General features: G+C 39.4%; 1 protein-coding gene across 2 annotated transcripts in view; it reads left to right on the top strand.

Moving 5' to 3' along the window:
* Nucleotides 1–628: 628 nt before the first annotated feature.
* npffr2a (neuropeptide FF receptor 2a) overlaps nucleotides 629–20,086 on the top strand; it is a 125,297-nt gene continuing 105,839 nt past the window's right edge. Inside the window, exons 1-2 of one of the 2 annotated variants that reach the window (XM_074670009.1) lie at nucleotides 629–754; nucleotides 1,658–1,769. The gene's annotated coding sequence lies outside the window, so the exon portion shown is untranslated. The remainder of the gene's footprint in view (nucleotides 755–1,657; nucleotides 1,770–20,086) is intronic. The other variant, XM_074670011.1, reaches the window with a different exon arrangement.

Raw genomic sequence — 20,086 nt, 5'->3', positions numbered from 1 at the left:
AAGTACAGGTTTTGTCATGATATATCACATTTTGTGGGCTGGGAGGAAAGCCAAAGACCCACAAATTTCACTAAAATACTCAACAAAGTGATTTTTGCGTAATATGGGACCTTTAAGTTTTTACTTAAAATAAGACAAAAACACTTGATAAGATTTCAGTTTTTTACTGTGTGCCAAAGTAGTGTTGAACGCACATGAAATGTAATGGATGAAACATTTGCTTTTTTGTCCTTATTGAGCAACAGAACCAATTACAGCATTTTATCTCTCATGCAGCTGAACGGTGTAACCTCTGACTGCGGTGACAATAGCTACAGAGATGGATATTGCTTGGCAAGGATGATCTGAGGAAGATAATGAATTTTTCTTGTAATGTATCTGGTTATAATTCCCTGTTTTATTTTGAAGATTTACTTCATATTTTGTGTCACTCATCATTTTCTGATTTATAATTCTGGACAGTTTTTTTTAATCCATCCATTTTTCTTTTTTTGTGTGGTTTATTGTCCTTATTTGCTCTGGGCCTGTTTTATTTTGGAGTTTTCTCCTCCATCTCCCTTCTCTGTGCGCTCCACTCTGATTAGTTTCACCTGTGTCTTGTGTCACACCTGTGTTTGATCACCTTCTGTGTGTTTGGTTCCTCTGCTTCCCTTTAGTCTTTATTGTGCTCCCTGTGATTTTTTTCTGGGTTACTTTTTTTGGATTAATGTCTCTCATGTTCCTGCGGTGGATGTTTGAATTTGGACTCTGTCAGGTAAGAGTTTGTTTAAATATTTTGCCCTTTTTGGTTATCTGTAGAGTCATCTACTTGTGTCAAATTAAATCAGGAAGTCCTCCCTTTTACCTCAAAATAAAGTGGTAGGAAAAAGTTCTTGGACATCACAGTCACAGCCAAAATACTAAAAAAAATCTATAAAAGCCATTAAAAACTTAAATTTATTTTATTTATTTAACCTTTATTTAACCAGGTAAAAGACCCATTGAGGTCAAGACCTCTTTTACAAGGGCGACCTGGCCAAGAGAGGCAGCAACACATGTCACAGTAGACAAAACAGAGTACAGGAATATAGATTAGAATACACACAATAAAATGCAGGAGTTGTCATAAGAAACAATTTAAGAACACAGGCACTGTTGAGTGAATTCACGTTGTCGGTTTCTCAGGGTAGAGCGGAAAACTTCCAAAGAAACAAGTTCAGTCAGTTTCAGTTCAGATTGGAGGGCATTCCAAGAAGAAGGAGCAGAGTAACGAAAAGCTTTTTTTCCTGTTTCAGTTAGTAAACGTGGAACAGAAAGATACAAGATGTCATTTGACCGTAAAGCATAATGGCTTTCATTTCTCCTAAGAAAAGTGCTTAAATAGCATGGACCCAGGCCAAGAAGAGATTTATAAACCAGAGTCATCCAGTGTGTATATCGCCGTTAATCCAAAGAGGGCATGCCAGCTTTAGCATACAGTTCACAGAATAGATTGATTCCATCAAAGTACATCATAAATTTTGAGTACTGGGTCATTTAGGTACTAGTGAACCACTGATAAAGGTCGTGCTTCAATTATAAAATGCAATTTTTGTTGCCGTGCGTCGTGTCTATATAAAGTCAGCACATTCGTATGTTCTTTGGAGATGATATGGCTAAAACAAGAAACCTAATGCAGGAAACTCACCTGAAGATACAGATTCTCAGCCAGGAAGGGTGCAGCTGCTGCCAGATAGACAACATCTTGGAAGACAAACCCAGATCTGGGTTGTATAGCGGCACATGATTGGGTAAGTTGTCTTTATTAGGGCATATTCAGACCTGGACTGTTTGGTCCACTTTAAACGGACCAGGGTTCGTTTCCCACGCTGATACGGATGCCGCTGATGCCTTTTGGGCCTATAAAGCCACCGTAACCTAACCGTCTTTGGTTCATACCTAATCCTCCGTCTTCTGTTTAGTCACGCTGTTGCTAGCACGTTGTGGGTCAGGACATGCAGAGCATAGCGTCTCCTTGCTGCGCACATTCGTCTCCGCTGTTCCAAAATTTGAAACTCTGTTGTTAAGCCTTCTTTGAAGGAGCTGCTCTTGAAACGGAAAATGATTTTGCATCTCTAATAAGAGCACAAACACACGTTTACCTCCATTTCCGGGTCTGTATTCTGTGTGCCGCCCTTTGTCAGTGCTGTCCAATGAGAGCACTGATCGTCACACACGTGGATGTGTTTACAGAATATAGTCCACTTGCAAAAAGTACAATCTGAATACGAACCGCACCAAACAAAAAAAATAAAGTAAGACCAAAATAAAGTGGACCAAAGGACTTTTCTGGTCTGAATACAGCCTTAGTCTCTAAATGCCTCTGCTTCCCCTACTGTGGTCTGTTGAGGGTATTCACTTTACAAACTTCACTTTTAAAGATTCCTCTGCTTTATTCTTAATTGTTTGTGGCTTTGACTGTCCTGCCTTTAAAGGTTGATTTTGCTGAAATTTTACAAAACACAACATTCAAACTAGGCTCCTCCTTCTTGGGTCAGTGCCAGCAGTAGCACACACCCACAGCCTCCAACTGAAGCTACATGACCACACCCACTAGCTCAGCAACCACATATAGCGTTGCATCTCTATGTAGGAGAGACTCAAGAGCCGTGCACCTGACTTGGCATGTTAGCACAAGCTAATCACAGGTATTTGACACATACCTGGTTTGCAGAAAGTCAACTCGCACTGCTCTTCATCTCAAGCTGCTGCGAGTGAAAGTCAAGCCAAGCTTCACGCTCATTTCGTAAAAGTCTTTATCTGCTTGTATTTCACTTTGGTTGTATTTTTCTTGTTCTGTGCTACATCCTCTATCGTAGCCATTTTGGATAGCTTCTTCTACTCGCAATTATCAACATGCAAAGCCACTTGCTTGACAGTTTGATATCTCTTCTTCATCTTATAGTTTTTGTTTTGTGGTGGAACAGATATTTATAAAGGGTGCTAAATCAGGACTGCAGACAGGCCAGTTTAGCACACCAAATTTTACAACATCATAGACTCTTCTACTTCAGAGCCATGATGTTGTATTCTTTTAAATGTTGGCTGCTCTACTGAAGAAGCTGGTGGTATTAAGCTCCTGTAATGGGGGGTGGTGGGCAGCCAAGGATTACGTTCTCAGGAAGTAGAGTCTACTGGACTTTTTTGATTGTGGTGTTTTAGGTCCAGGACAGGTCCTTGGATGTGGTTGCCTTTGGCATTGTCAGGACCATAGATTTGGGGTTCAGAGCAGGGATTAAAATCCCAGAAGACATTTAGTGACCAGCTGTTCCAACCACAACCACTGACCTGTTCACTGACCAAAACAAAGATGGCAGCCTCCTATTAGCACTCTCAGCTAACAGATATGATCATGTTGCATCAGATTTGTTGTTCAATCATGACAGATTGTCTTTTTTTTTGATAGACAGAGTCTGAGTAGTCTCTTCTCTGAGGAACTGAAAATCCTCTGGATGTTATAGAAACAAATTTAATTCCATTTTTAGAAAACATTATATAAACAAAACCCTTTTATATTAGAAGTGAATGCTCCGGCCTCTAAGGGTATATAGGGTTCGAATGGTTTGCAAACCATCAAAATCGTATTTCATAAAATTTTACACAGTGTCTAACCGTTTCTGAGTTGTAGTTTGAGTTATTTGAAGCTTAAGATAGGGATACAATGCCACGATTGACCGCTTGTGACAGATGTGTCTCTTGTGTCGAGCAGGAAAAACAACAGTAGCATCACAAGAGTTATTAAACTTCTCCATGACTTAAAGTAGTGGCTTCAAAGTGACAGAAAAATCAGTTTCGCTCTAGACTCGACTGACCTGAGGGGATTCTTGACATCTAATCCATAAGTTTGTAGTGTTTCATTCAGCACAGGCGCCACTTTGCAGATGGTGGGTCGTGTAGTGAAGACGACATGTCGATATATCATGAGCCCCGTGGATGATATTTTTTGTTTTCTGCATTGTTTACCAGCAAGTTGCAAAAATTGCACATGGCACACACGGCAGCCTTTCTTCACACATGGAATCAGAATCAGGAGTTGTGTTTGGGTGTTTTCTAGACGTCAAACTTTGGTCAATGGATAAGCTGCAGGCAAACAGTGCGTACGCAAAAATTTGTGCTTCAATTGTGCGTACGAATGTTTGATACAAAGTATTTAATCAGTATTTTTGTACTTAACTCTCTCAGAAAATGTAATCACAGACTTTTACCTGAAAGAATGAAATATTAACGCTATTTCCAGCAAAAGAAAAACAGAACAATCACAACAAACTGTGAATTGACAAAATACATTAAATAACCATGGAACAGATGCATATTCAACTTAATGATATATATGTAATATTGAATCTTAAATAAAATTCTTAGTTTTGCAGTACCAAATATCACAATATAAATTTCAAAATGTCACAATTTTGATGTTTACTGTGTTGTTGGGTATCATAAATGCAGCGTCTGAGTGAAACTGAGTAAAACAACCGCACACACACATGACTTCACTGTTGCCTTCTTCTTATTTATTTGCAAATCAATAATCATTTATGTTTTTAATACCCATTGCGATTTACCACACAGCACCCAGGAGAGCCTGCTGGTTACTGATAACCAAAATTGACTGGTGCGCACGTGTCGTGAATCTGACGGTGCCTTCTTTTGCCTAAACACGAAACTTTGCACAGAGTACAGACAGTTCCTGCATTAATCAGTGAATGAGGTCCAATGTGTCATTTTTCTTATGACTGTACAGTGACATATTGAGAAAAAAGCCTTCTGACTAACTGCATCCCAGCCTCAAACATCGTGAGCATCAAGTCAGGGGAAAATTACCGCCCTGGGAGTACCACACTTAATGGAGCCAGAGATGAGAGTTATTTGTTAAATCACATGCACTTACATTCAGTAAGAAGTCTATAGGTATGAATTATAGTTAACAAAGGATCACTTTAAAGGGTTTAAAGGGTTTCAGGTATACATTATGGAAGATTGCATTCTCACTTTGTGTCAAAGCCTGCTGAAGATAGGGATAAACCACTCTGAGTACAAGTTGAAACCACTTCACTTTCAACACAGGAAATCTAGTTTTGCCAGTCTTTACATGACAGATATTTTCATATAAATTCACTAAAAGAAACAGAGATACTTCTTGACGACTGTCTCAAAAAGACCCAAAAGCTCACCTCAAGTTAAAACAATACGACTCTTTCATGAGTTTTGGCTCTCAATGAAAAAAACAAAAAATCTAAGCCACGCTGGAGGAACTACAGAAGATCTACTGGAGTTTTAAAATCAACAAAAAAAGATAAGAACTCAATAAAACAAGAAGAGAGATGTGATCATTTAATCTGTGAAATGTGTCTTTTGTTGGTAAGTAGTAGGAAAGCTGAAAACTTTTAATTTCAATTATTTTAATCTTTTGTGATTTGAAATTTATTTCTATTTGATACATTTTTCTTACCTTTTCATTTTTTTTATGTATTTGCTGTATTTTACTCATATTTATGTTTTCGTAGAGCACTTTGCTAACCTGTTTTCTAAAAGAACAATCTGAATAAAAATTATTTCGTTATCATTCTTATAATTTATTTTGGAATTATGATAACTGGGCTTTAAAGCTATGGTCTATGATTTGGAAGCAGGGTAATTACTAATAACACCGTTTATGAGGTCTTAATGGTCTGATGGTCAGATATACGCAATCTAAAAGGCAAAAAGAACGAAAAAAAAATCCATTCAGTATTTCAACTGCAAAACGGCATAATAATTGACCAATCTGAACTGCTGTTCTCCTTATTTCGGGTTTGTGTGCGAGTCCATCCAATCCCCTGTCTCAGTACCATCCTGCCCATGGTCCCACCTCATCCTTCTCCACTACCCCTCTCACGTCAGCTAGCTGCTCGGCTACTGAAGCGTCATAAAGCCAGAGAAGACCGAAACCAGAAAGCTTTTACTCACCTCTGGATCATCTGTCAGTCAGCTCTAACAGCTGTTTGTGCGTCTGCACATGTGCGCTGTAATAACTCTGATAAAACATAAACACATGGATCACTTTACCGTAAAAATCCGTCATTGTTACATCATTTATGAATTATTTAGCCTTTATCTAGAGTGCATCTGATTGTGAACTCTGAAACTTATTAATATAACCTGGTTTATTGTGTCTCAGGAAGATAGATCCTCTGTGCCTGTCCTCAGCTCCGTCTTTTCTCTCATCAAACTCTGTTGTGTTTGTAAAGTTTCATGTAGAGAAGTCTGAGCCGCTGCAGCGTCCAATCAGAGAGTGATATTCCATATGGGGGTGTGTTTGGCAGTGAAAAGACTTCCGCAAAGCCAGCTCTTGATTTTCCTCGATCATAGCACAATTATCGCTTTGGCACAGCCTTCAAAATGGTGACTGAGAAAGTACTTCCGGTGCCATGGAGGAGGCAGGAAATTATTGCTTTGAGACGCACCCCAGTTGATCTTCTGTAGTTCCTCCAGCGTGGCTTTTGGGTCTTTTTGTGACAATCATTGTCAAAAAGTACCTCTGTTTATTTTAGTGAGTTTATACAAAAATATGTGTTGTGTAAAGACTGGATTTCCTGTGTTGAAAGTGAAGTGGTTTCAACTTTTTCCTTCTAACCTTCTGTAAGCTTTGACAGGAAAACTAAGAGTGAATGCAATTTTCCATAATGTACACCTGAAACCATTTAAGTTGATCTTTTTTAAAATATAAATTCATACCTATAGACTTCTTACTAAATGTAAATGCATATAATTTCACAAAGGTCAACTTTATTTCCAGCTCCATTAAGTGTGGTACTCTCAGAGCAGTAATTTCCCCTGACTTTACGCTCACAATGTTTGAGACTCAGATGCTGTTAGTCAGAAGACTTTTAAAGAAACTTTTCAAGATAGCATCCTGTCTGCTTTTGCTCACTGTACTCCTCTTCCTACAAACACCAAAGCCTGCAGATATGTAATAAATCATGACTTCTAACTCACAAATTACAACACTTCCCTTCCTAAAACCCAGAGCTCAGAGCAGAGGCTTTAATCTGTAAACAGAGATTAACCAGAGCACAGCCTTCCTCACACATCCTCCTGACTCTGCTACAAACTGCCTCCTCTGGCCCTAAACTGCTAATTACCCCAAAGCTGGATTTCGATGAAATCTGACTCGGCTAATCAGATTAGAGCTACTCTTCCCCAGAGACACATTGCATAAGCATCTGGTGTGTTCAGGTGAATGTTAGTGCGGTGGAGGAGGGTTGTGTGATCTGTTTGAGCAGAGAGCAGATGTTTTTACAGTTTGTGTGCTCACCTGTAAAGAAATCTCTTTGTTCTCCTGACACTTAGTCTGCGTCACAGGTCTCAGGCAGCACACGAGCCCTGTTTCCTCCTCCTGTTGTGCTGTTACCGTTCCAACTGTGTGGGAGCACGTCATAAAAGCATGCATGGTTTGATGAGCAAATACAACCACTCATCTTATGCAGCGAACCGAGCTGGAGCTCCAGAGGTGAAGAGAGAAAAATGTCAACACTTTCTTGACTCTGGTGCTGCCTCCTGTGATTACAGGTCAAAGTGCAAACAGGAAGAAGGACAGAAACAACCCCCTGCATATGCACTGTACAGTGTCTTCCTCCTCCCCCTCGTTCTGAAATTATTTTTCATTAAGCTCTTTGTGAGGGAAACGCTACCAACCAATCAGAGCATGATAAATGATGGCTACATACAAAGCAGGCAATTCAAACCTTTATTTAGTCTCGAAAAAGACAGAGGTTACCCTCCTTTTCAGTGTCGTTGAGGCATGTCCAAAGTCAGGCCAGGGGGCCAACTATGGCCCAAGATCCGTTTTTGTAGGATCCCCAGCTTTCATCTGTTTTTATATCATGCCCAGTCCCCAAACAAAAGCAAAGTAGATCTAATAACATCTTACTAATCTAAATTTGGACTGTGCAAAGGCTACTTGTATAAAGCTTAAGCTCTGTATATTCTGCAGAAACTCAAAACATATTTGGGGCTAAAAAAATGTTGTTTGCTGGCCAAAATATTCAGAGTATAAAAACCAATCCTGATAAAACCCAGATCCTGATCCTGCCCTTAAAGCATCCTGACATATTTTCCCCCATATCGCCCCCTGATGGAGAACATGTTCCTTGGTGAGAAGCAGAGTTTGCTGATGTTCACTATTGGCTGTGTAATTAGTGGATGTAGTCTCCCCAATGTCACCTGTCTGTTTCTGAAATGGATTTTTGAAGCAGATCAGCTATCGCTGCCGTAGGAAGTGATGGGGGTCTGGAGTGCAGCTATAGGGCGTCCATCAGTCACATGAGCTGAGCTGTGCCTCCGATTGGGCCAGCTCGCCCGTACAGTGTGCGGATAGTGTAATTAACAATTAAGACAGGAGACGTTTTTTGAACCAGGCTATAGAGACACAGCCTGGGAGAGACACCTGAGGCACAGGTGAAACCAGGCAACAAAGTTTTGAGGGAAAAAATCAAAACTCAGTTTAGAAAATCAAAGTCCAAATTCTGTACTGGCACACAATGTATAGAAGTGATTTCAAAGGATATTAAGATCAGGGCCCACATGCATGACAAGCCATTAGCGGGGAAAATGGACCGTTTGTACTAGTGGTGAAAAAAATGTTGATGAGTGCTATGCATGAGCCAGGTTAACGGGCCAAAAGAGTGTTAAATTTAATGGAGGCTTATCCGACTATTACAGACGCCAACAGCAGGATTACAGTGCCTGTTTGGCTGTTTAAAGGCAGACATCATGCAATGTGTTACCGTTTGAGACGAAACATAGAAAGACAGTGGACAATCCTTTGGAAAGGTGGCAATGTGTAGCCATACAGGAAATTTAGATTTAGGAGACACACGTTTTCAGTGAACAGATGAGATAAGGGAGGCAATCAGGGTCTCAAATTGGCAAAGCTAACTGCCGTCAGTTTAACAAATTTGATTTGGTTCCCCTGAATTATGACATAATCTGCACCTGCGTCTTTTTCACAGTGTAATTAGTTAACTGGCCGATTATTTGAAGGTGCATGCGGCTAACCCTGCAGCTCAACGGGTCGTTCTACAACAGAAAGTTAGGACTAACGGTCCCATTTGTTTAACGACTGAACGTGATTACAGGTCCAGGAGTTTTCTCAACAGGTCAAGTCTTTTTAAACACACACATTTACTGATAGACCCCCATGCTTTGCAAAGTTCATGACGCAAATCCTGGTGACCCTTTTCTTTGCAGTGAGGTGAAATGCTTTCACATTTAAGAGGTGTAGATGTCTCATCATCTACCGGCACTTTAATCCTCTAAGCAGAGATGTGAATGTTTATAACAGCTCCAAAATGCTAAAAAAAAACACGGGTAATGACTCATCAGTGAAAGTTAAATTTTGCCATTAGTTTTGTCAACAGTAATGACTAATTGTTGCACCTTGATAATTAGAGAAGATAATTACTACTGCTGCAAAAACAAACTCTGGGACTCTACACTGCAAACCTTGGGATGTTTAGAAGGTTCATGCAAGTACTGAGCGGCATCATTTTTGACAAGTCTGGATTTACTTAAATCAGATATAATAAGTGAACCATAAAAGTGACTTTCAGTGAGTTTTTCCGATAGTGGGCTGAGCATCTTCAGATCTTTGGGTTTCTGAGTAAAACATCATTACAAACCTGTGAACTCATCCTGTTGGAAAGCTTGATGTACTTTTCCATTACATTTCAGATCACTGGGAGTAAATTAAGTCTGAGCTGCAGGAGACTACAGCCTTGAAAAATCTTGTGTTCAGTAACAACCCCCCTTTTTTTTTTCTTTTACATGTGGGTGGCTGTCTGTCACTGGTCTTTTCAGAGTCAGTCAAAGATCATCTGTGTTTGGAAGACCTTAATTTGTTTTTTGTTTGAGAGGTGCTTTTGAAATAAATTTGCTTCCTCTGAGAAAAAAGGTAGAAATATGTCTTTTCATCTTGTGAAAGAACACATCCATTAGCATCATTCATTTAGTTTCATGAAAAGATGACGCCAAAATAAAAATTTGAGTGATCAGGGGTTGACTCAAAACCCATTAATGTCAAGGCAATCTGGGCAGTTAGCATATGACTGATGTATTTTATTGCTCCTGAACTTTTTTAGTTTCACACCCACAGCTCTAAGTGAAATCAGCAAGATGAAAGTACAATGAGGAAAATAAGTATTGAACGCGTCAACTTTTTTCTCATTACATTTATTTCCAAAGATGCAATTCAAAAGAAATTTCTACCAGACATTGGTATTAACTCAAATAATCCACAGATGAAAAGAAATCACAATGTTTACGTCCATAAATAATGATTATGTGGAATAAAGTATGATAACACAGGAAAAAAGTATTGAACACACCATGGAAAGGCTGTGTACTTTGGCAAGGAAATGCACCATACCACCTGAAATCTGTCAGTAATTATTACTTGAACTTCCAATTAGTGCAAACCAACATCAGCTGGGCTAGAGCAAATTGATGGTCCTATAAAAAAAGGTCATTTTTCCACCAAGCAGTTAAATACGACACACCTCATGATGGGTAAAAGCAAAGAGCTCTCTGATTACATTAGCAACCTGATTGTTGCTCAGCATCAGAATGGAACTGGTTACAGACTTATATCAAAGCACCTGAATATTCCAGTCAGCACCGTTGGGGCCATTATTCGCAAGTGGAAGAAGCACCACCTTACCATCAACAGGCCACGCACAGGAGCTCCTTGCAAGATTTCTGACCAGGGAGTCAGAAAGATAGTCAGAAGAGTACTCAACGAGCCAAGGACCACCCTGAAAGTTGGAGGCAGCAGGTACAATTGTTACAGAGAAAACAATAGGCAATGCACTCAACCGCTATGGTCTCTGTGGACGCTCAGCCCACAAGACTCCATTCCTCAAGAAAAGGCATGTTGAAGCTGGTTTAAAGTTTGTTAAACAGCATTTTGACAAGTCTGTAGAATACTGGAAGAATGTTGTCTGGTCAGATGAGACCAAAATTGAACTTTTCGGCTGTCACACTACATGCCATGTTTGGAGGAGAAATGGCTCTGCACATCACCCAAAGAATACGATACCAACAGTGAAGTTTGGAGGTGAAAGCATCATGGCATGGGGTTGTTTCTCATCTCATGATATTGGCAAACTTCATATAACTGACTGACCAATGAATGGAGACATGTATGGAGAAATTCTTGATATGAATCTGCTGCCATCCACCAGGATGATGAAGATGAGACGTGGCTGGACCTTCCAGCAGGACAACCATCCAAAGCACACTGCAAAGTTGACTCTCACATTGTTTCAAAAAAAGAAAATCAATCTGTTAGAACGGCCTGGTCAATCACCTGAGTTAAATCCGATAAAACATTTGTGGAAAGAACTAAAGAAAAGGGTTCACCAGAAGGCACTAAAGAATATTCAAGATTTAAAGACAATCTGTGCAGAGGAATGGGCCAAAATCACACCTGAGCAGTGTGGGCCATTAGTTAAAACATACAAGAAGCTTCTGGAAGCTGTCATTGCAAACAAAGGCTTCTCCACTAAGTATTAGATGAGTCTCAGCTAGTGTGTTCAATACTTTTTTCCTGTGTTATCGTACTTGAATCCACAAAATCATTATTTATGGACCTGAATGTTGTGATTCCTTTTCATGTGTGAATTATTTGAGTTAATACCAATGTCTGGTAGAAATTTCTTTTGAATTGCATCTTTGGAAATAAATGTGATGAGAAAAAGTTAACGAGTTCAATACTTAATTTTCCCCACTGTGTAATCTGTGTATGCAGTCAAAGACGGAAGATATAAGTTATTTAGCAGCCATTAGAGCAGAGGATTATGAGCATTAAATCCCAAATTACGGGGTGAAAAAAAAAGTTATTTTGGTTTCTGGATACAGCCAAGAACTAAACCGGCTCTGAACTTTGAATACTTACTCCGAATCAGACATTAGCAGCAAAAGCTGACATTTATTTTTCTCAGAATTTCCCTCTGCAGAGTTTTTACTGCTCCTGAGCTGATAAATGTCAATACTTCCAACCGAGTGTTGACTTTTAAGGATGTCTGAAGAGCCGGTCATGGTGTTAGAGGAGCCCAGAGAGGTAATAACGTCCCTGCCTTGGGATAACCTCCATTTTCTCCCATAAGAAATATCAACACCATGAACCAGCACCTTTTTCAATTCCCCTCGGATTAAGTTTTAATTTCAGTGCCATTTACCGGCCAAAAAATCCATTCCATTCAGTTTACCACCACATGCTTTTCTCCTGATACTTTCAAACGTGTGCTGGTACCATTATGGACAATTTCATCAGAGTCCTTTTGGTTTAGGGAGCTGTTCATCCATGCTATGTGTTCATCATCCATTCCAGACTGTTATTGAAATTCTTGCAGGTTGAACACGATTTTTCTCGCTAAAGAAAGAAACCAAATAATTAGCTCAACCTTGAGTGAAACGCTGTGTTTCTATTTGGTAGATGTCTGGCATTGGTTCTCCTTTCACAGTGAATTCATCTGAGGGTTAATGTAGTGTGTAATAAGGACAGTTAATAACTCATCAAGACAAAAACCACAAGCAGAAGTTAATTAGCGAGGGATTCATCACTACAATACAGTGCTTTTAATCATTTAGCAATAATGCAGTGATTTATAATGAAAGTCTGTGCTTTGTTTCTTCCATGTTGGGAAATGAAGTGCATTTTGATCCACTGTGACAAACTGATCTGCTGCTCTTCTCCTGTAATCAGCAGGTCATCATGTCTCCCTTAGTCAAACTCTGAACAGAAATCTGTGCTGTTGATTCACTGCAGCTTACTTTTCTCTGTAGCTGCTACAGCTGTCAATTTCCTTTATGTGGAGTCTTCATTGTTACTCTCCTTCTCTTGTTTCACACCTGTAATCTTTTTTTTAATTATATACTGCGCTTGGTCATTTGGTTTTTACACCAATCAGTCATAACATTATGACCACTGACAGGTGCACTGAATAACGCTGATTTTCTTTTCACTGGCACCTGTCAGTGTGTGGGATGTGTTAGGCATCAAGCAAACATTCAGCACTTTGGTAAACTGGGTTGTTTTCAAGATGTTCTTTAAAAATTAAGTGGATTGGATTTGGTGGGAGGTTGATTTGCCATATACGTGGGGGGAAACTGGGCAAAGCAAAGGATGTGTATGACTTTGATAAGGCCAGACTTCCAAGGCTAGACCAGTGGTTCCCGAAGTGGAGGGCTGCAAAACACTGATAGGGGTGTCCTACAATGCCTTCCATAATCAAAAAACTAGCATATTCAATCCATTATTGTAAAAACACAACAAAGTTGGGGTTTCATTTGACATAACACCATACAAACAGACAATGTTTGAGCTGTTGTTTTAGATTTCTTTGTTGCCACAAGGTTTGACAAGAGACCAAGCCAGGATAACAATAGTGGGGTTAAATTGGGATACACAATTTGAGCATGAGCTTTGTATCATTCAGCTAAATTAAGCATGTTTTATAAGTTCATGTTTTGTTCTGGTGTTGCTTGGGTTGTTTGATGAGTCAATATGTGGCTTGGCTTTCTATTGTGTCTTTGTGTTGTTGTTTGTTACTTTCTAGTTGGGAAATTTATGTTGGTTTCTTATTAGTACAATTTCCTCTAGAGTGTTACAGTGTGTCCACTTTAACACATATGAAGAAATGAGAGGAATATCATGTTGTCTCAAAACAAAATCACAGAGTTCTGCACAACTCAAATTCAGCATATAGAAATTGGGATGCATTTCATATATAGGAATACACACCTGATCAAAATTTATAGACCAGATAAAAAATTGCTCTAATTCACATTTCATATTGTTGGATCTTAAGAGGGTTCTAAGTAGTGTTTCAAAAAAAAAAAAAAAAAAAAGACTCAAATAAAAAACAAACATAAATACTCAAATAAATAAACAAATAAATAAATAAATACTCAAATAAAATTAATAAAATAAATAAATAAATAAACAAACAGAAATGGTAGTGAGACAAAATAAATTTGTGAACAGTAATTAAACTGAAACAGGCTGTTGACCAGCTGATTAAAAGTTTGAGACCACAGCTCTTAAAAAAAACCAAAACTTCCCTAAAATAAAAATAAAAATTTCAAAACAGGACTCAGTAATGAGGAGCTTCACCATTCTTGTTGATCACTTGAAAAATTCTTTCGGCATGTTTGATGTGAGTGTTTCCAGGTGGCTGGTGGGAATGTTGGTGCCCAGACAGGTAATGCTGTGGCATTAAAAAAGACAAGGCCTTGGAGGACTTTTTTTTGTTCTTCAAGTTCTTCTCTCACAGATACTCTGTGATAGTTACTGGGCTGCAGTTGGCACCAGTAACAGCCTTATTTGGTGTTGAGGATCATCCTGTGACAGCCGAATCTTTCAGTTCAGCACCGGTGAAACTTTTTTGGGTCTTGACTTCCACTTGACTTTTTGTAATTTTATTTTTTTATAATCTATATAACTATTTTGGCTTGTATGCACTTAATGGCCATCTGCACTCTTACCACTTGACTTTTTGGTTCCATAGCCCTCAAGATCTTTGAAAAAAATCAAAATGGCTGTGTTACTGCGTCGAACCTCAGCAGCTATCAAGCGTAGGGAAAGGCCTTGTGCTTACGGAGCTCAGTAATCCTGCCACATTCAAAGAGAGAAAGCTTTTTAGCCATTGCAATCAGGAGGTCATGACAGAGGGAAAACCTGACAAAAAATTCAATTGAATCCACATTCTTGCAGAGATTTTGTCTTTTAAAGGCTGAGGTCTGAAACTTTAGATCAGCAAACTCAATTTTTTGCCCCTGTCTCACTCCGGTTTCTTCTTCTTTTTGTATTTTAAATCTCCACTTAAAATATTCCTAATATCCCACAGTGTAAAATGTAAATTTGTGCATTTTTTTAACTGGCCATGAATTTTTGATCAGGTGTGGATGAATGACATCATAAAAAGGATGATGGCTCCAAACGAGTCCAGGAAAAATATCCATCAAATAATTTATTTTTTTAATATTTCTCACTGTTGGGGATGCATCAGATGAGGGAATAAGATGCATTTTACTATTTCCCTCCTGGTCCAGGCTTTTATCTATATTCACTCATCCATTCATATCAAAAGGATGTGAGGGAAGTGAAAGCACTTTGATGGAGCAGCTGAGTTGTTACATTACACATACTGTGCTGCTGAAAAGTACACCACTGATACAGTACTATATACTTGAAGAGATAAGTATAAAGAGAGCAAACCAACCCTGAGGCTTTTAACTGTGAGTGTATCAGTGCAGATGCTTTGTGAAAGCTTTCACACACGCTGCTTTGACAGGATCACGGTGTGTTTATCTGTATGAGAGATCGAATGTTTTGCAGAAACATCAGCCAGGCAACAGATGCTCATGCTGTTTAAATATCTATCTTATAGAAAAACAGCACTGATATTTTTCCATTTTCTTTTCTTTGAGGAACATTTAAATGTGTTCAGGGGCATGTAGGGCAAACAAATCATGTTTAAGAATTGTGGAAATCCAGAAAAAAAAGACTTTGACTGGCTTTCAGAGAGGATCTGTGTCGGAGAAATGGTTCGAACGTGTTACATGTGGGATTGTTTCTTCTTGCCAGTTACCGGGTTGAAACAGATGGTTGTTCTTCAGGGTCATTAATTAATATGGCAGGGTGTCACTTTCTTCAAATACCAGCTATTGTGCCACACATCATGTGTGCTCTAAATGGAGACTCTGCGCCAAGACTACAGACCCAGGTGGAAACACGACAGGTCCATAAACAAAACCCAGATAGTTGCAGAAAGCATCACTCTATCTCAGTGTGGAAAAGTTATTGTTATCAGTGACAGTCTTTCTTTGGATTAAATATGATGCACCAGTAAAAAGCAATAGTAAATCACAGACTGACAGACAAAAAGATGTATGACATAACAGCTGCCCAAAACTTGAGGCCGAAACAATCGAGTCCCTGAGATCGTCTCGTTATTGCAGATTTTTACTATCTATGCTTGCAGCACCATGATATGATTCTTAAAGAGGAGGTATTCTGCTTTTCCATTTATTTTTTTACATGGATAAGATGCAACAATGCTGGATGGTCATACTAAACATTTAAATTTGCAAGCCTCTACATTTTCATATGTTGTAGAAATCCCTGACTCTGTAAACTGATCAGAAAGTTCAGTTCCAAAAATAGCACAAGAGCTTGCTAAATGATGAGGTTTGGATGGGGAGGCCTCAAAACACCAAGGTCTACCTTCAGCTGACAGGCCTGCAGAGGGCTGACCAATCAGAGGGAAGGGGGTTTGTAGAGCAAGGAGCCTTAAAGAGACGGAAGCCAAAATGAAACATTTGGAACAGAGGCAGAAAATGGTTTTTATGAAACATCAGTGTGAGAAAAATTGGGATCTTTAAATTTTCTTTCATTTTCTTTTTTTTTTTTTAAGCTGTAATTATGTTAAGCTATATCAGTATATTGTTTAGAAGAAGTCTCTGAAGGACACTTAAATGTCCCATATTATGCAAAAATCACTTTATTAAGTCTTTTAGTGAAATTTGTGGGTCTTTGGATTTCCTCCCAGCCCACAAAGTGTGATATGTAATGACAAAACCTGTACTTAGTAGTGCTTGTGAATGTAAAATCCTGACCTAAAATGAGCTGTTTGGATTTCGGGTATTTGCCGACGTCAGTGATTCCCTTTTTTGACCAATCAGGAGCAAGTCTGACCTGATTAGTCCACTGGAGCAGATACCACCTCACCCCCTCCCCGCCCACTCCCCTCCCTGCTGCTGGAGAAGTTGAAGAGCCATCACTGCTCTGTTTTTGGCCGTAAACAGCCACATAGTTCCATGCTCAAGCTTCCCATCTTGGAAGAAGACAAGACTAAGTGGCTGGAGTTCAAGGAAGTTTGCCAGCTACACTTGGTAAAACTGTGCATGTGTGTGCTAGTCACTTCACGGTCGGCTGCTTTTCCAACTTTGGACAGTACAACAGAGGGCTAGCGAATAGACTGGTCCTGAATCCGGGTGCATTACCAACCATCCACCAACAAACCTCGGACCCTGGAAATGTGAGTATTTTAAATGTTGTGTGCTGTGGAGCAGATGTAAGAGCTTTTCCTCAGTGTCCCCCCTGTCTCTGTGTTAGCTTCAGGATGCTAACTTTAGCTGCGGTTAGCCTGTTGTTTTAGCCTGTAATGTTACGATAAATGAGCTTCGCTGGTTTCTAAACATTGTGCACTCGGAGCTTGTGGCACTGCTCCCAGTGACATGGAAGAGCGGCGCGGTATCAGCGGTGGCTCATTTACATATGAAGGTCACGCCCACTAAATCAGAGCGTTCTGAACAGAGGGGCTATGAGAGCCTGGAAACAATGCTGCTGTGCTTAATTTATTGGCTTTTGGCTACGTCCATATACCACTTATTAGTTTTTCGGTCAGTTTGCTTTTTCTTCTTCTTTTTTTTTTTTTTTTTATCTTTCGTAGAGTTTCTTAATCTTCTCACAGCATCTCTTTGCTATGCAGTGGATACCATCTGTGGCAAGCTTTCAGGAAAACACTTCATAGATTTTAATATTACCTTTTGCTGAGTCCAAATTGTGTAAAAATGCATAAATGTGAATAAATACGTAAAAATATTACAAATCAAAATTGAATACTGAGAAAATCATGAATCATTGATATAAATGTTGCACAATGTCTTATCAAAACCTGGACTATCTTGTCAGTCCATTTGTTTTTTCTACATTTTTAAGCTCATCACTCACATCTCTCTTGTGCCAGGAGAATTATTAAAGTGTTTCCTTTAGTTTTGTTTCTGGGGAATAAAGCAGTTCTAAGTTTCTGTGATGTTAAAAAAAAAGGCCTGCTGAGCTCACAAGATTAGGTTCCTGGAGGTATGAAAGTTCCTGATGCCTAAAAAACGTCAACCCGAGTTTGGTAACCAACTTAAAAAAAAAACATGTAGGTGTGATTATTGGCATGTCTGGATTTAGACTTTTCTGATGGAGTTGGGCCTCCATGTGAACAACTGTGCTTAACGACATTAATGTTGAGTCCTGGTTAGGTCTTGTCTGTCATTTTACCCTTACAGTCCCAAAATACCCTGGCCGGATTTGAACCCATACCAGATAAAAAAGTGATTGTTCTGTTTCTTTAAAACCAAAGAAGGAATAAATCTTCATCTTCAGAGATGAGACAAAAGAAATGCAGAAGGAGAGGTGTAAACTGAAAAGGCAGGTTTGTACACGGGAGGAAACTGCTCACTGAGATGAGAAAACTAAATGATTGATTCAGGAAGGGAGAGTGAAGAGAGCTGGCAAACACGAGAGAGGGCCTGGGTGAGAAATTCAAGAGAACGGGTGCAAGAAACAGTCAGCAGAAAAAAACAAGCTGTTATCCACTTTCTGCCTGGCAGAGATGAAACAGTCTGTTTTATCTGAGAAAAAGACAGACACCATCACCAAAAATAAGCAGCAAAACCCTGACAACCCTTTCCTCTGAGCTCCACACCGAGTATCAGACAGAGGTGGATCAGATTCTTTGAGTGACTCTCAGTCGGTCGGCTCTTACAGGCTGACTGTTATCCCGTATTTAGCGCAGACTGTGACATCAGAGGTCTAAATCCTCACTGTTTGAAATACGGCACAGAAGTAAACGCATTTGTTTTTCTCTCCATTCCTAAACCAGCACAGACGATGAGATTTAAAGATGAAGGCACTCAATTCCAAACAGGATGTGGCACAGATTATCATGAGCAGAAGGAGGATAATGTGACCTGTTTGATCCGAAGTGATCTGATGGTGCAGGAGATATAAAAGAATTACAAGACTTGAAGCTTTGCAGTGGGGGAAATAAACAAACAGGAACCAAAGTGTTTTGAGTTTTTTCTAAGAGTTGAGTTCAGTTTCTGCACATGAGCTCATGTTTGCACAATCATATGAGACCTGAGCAAAGTGAGTACAGACGACAAGAGAAGAGAGTTTTTCTGCTCGTATGAGACGATGAAGCCAGTGATTAAGCCGTTACAGAGCACCACGTTTAATGACACAAAGTGCTCCGGGTTATTATCTTTGCATGATCTGTCTCTGGGAAAGAAAAGTGCAGATTGTTTTTTAAGAGAAGTCAGCACAAATCTGTAGCATTAATAAAAAAGATCTGTTTCCTTTCTGTTTTTTTTTTTTTTTTGAGAGGGATAGAAAAACCTGAGATCTTATTCCCCTACACAAGTCATACCATTCAAAGCCTTTATTACTTTGAAGTCCTGCTGCCATAAACCAATCCATGAATGGAGACATTTAAGTCATTGACCTTTTAGAGCGATACTTCCTCTTCTCTTTTGAAGTGGATGGTCTTGGTGGAAGCTATAGGTGATGATCCTGGCATTTAGCCTGAGAACAATCATATAGAGCACACGCTGTCCTGTGATTGTTCCAGCTCTTCACAGAGCAGAGTGTGAGGGAATGGCCTCAGTGCCATGGTGAGACCAGGATCCAGCTCTTACCCTCTGATAGTCAAGGATTGAGCAAACCATTGGCTCTTTACCCGGATGTGTTAGAGACCTGACCCTGAAACCCCAAAACAGTAATAGTCATACTAAATCAATACACCTAACCTGTTCCACTCCAAAAAATCCAAAAGAGCAAAAAATAAAATATAAACATCAGTGGATGAATCTTTCTGATAGCAGAGTAACATTCTGTCCTGCAATCCAGGCAACAACAGCCGAGCCACTGTTTTACTTTTACAAGCAAGGATCACTCCATCAACAGGATCAACAGGATGATATCTGACAATGATTTATTAATTTAATCTGAACTGTGACTGAAGTCACCCCATCCACCCACCTGAAAGGAAGCAGGACAGCATGTAAGAAAAAAAACAAAAGTAGAAGGGAGACAAAGGAAGGATGAATAGAAAAGAAAAACATAAGGAAAGAAAGGTGGAAAGAAAAGGGGTAAGAAGAAAAGAATTAAAAAAGAAATGAACTAAAGAAGAACAGAATAGAGACAGAAAGGAAGGAAAGAAGAACAAACAGAAGGTAGGATGCACCAAAGGAGGAG

The sequence above is a fragment of the Halichoeres trimaculatus genome, unplaced genomic scaffold, assembly GCF_033239565.1.
Source record: "Halichoeres trimaculatus isolate MK-OKI-2021-1 unplaced genomic scaffold, fHalTri1.1 fHalTri1_scaffold_5, whole genome shotgun sequence".
Classification (NCBI taxonomy): domain Eukaryota; kingdom Metazoa; phylum Chordata; class Actinopteri; order Labriformes; family Labridae; genus Halichoeres; species Halichoeres trimaculatus.
This window is presented reverse-complemented; position numbering and strand designations above follow the sequence as displayed.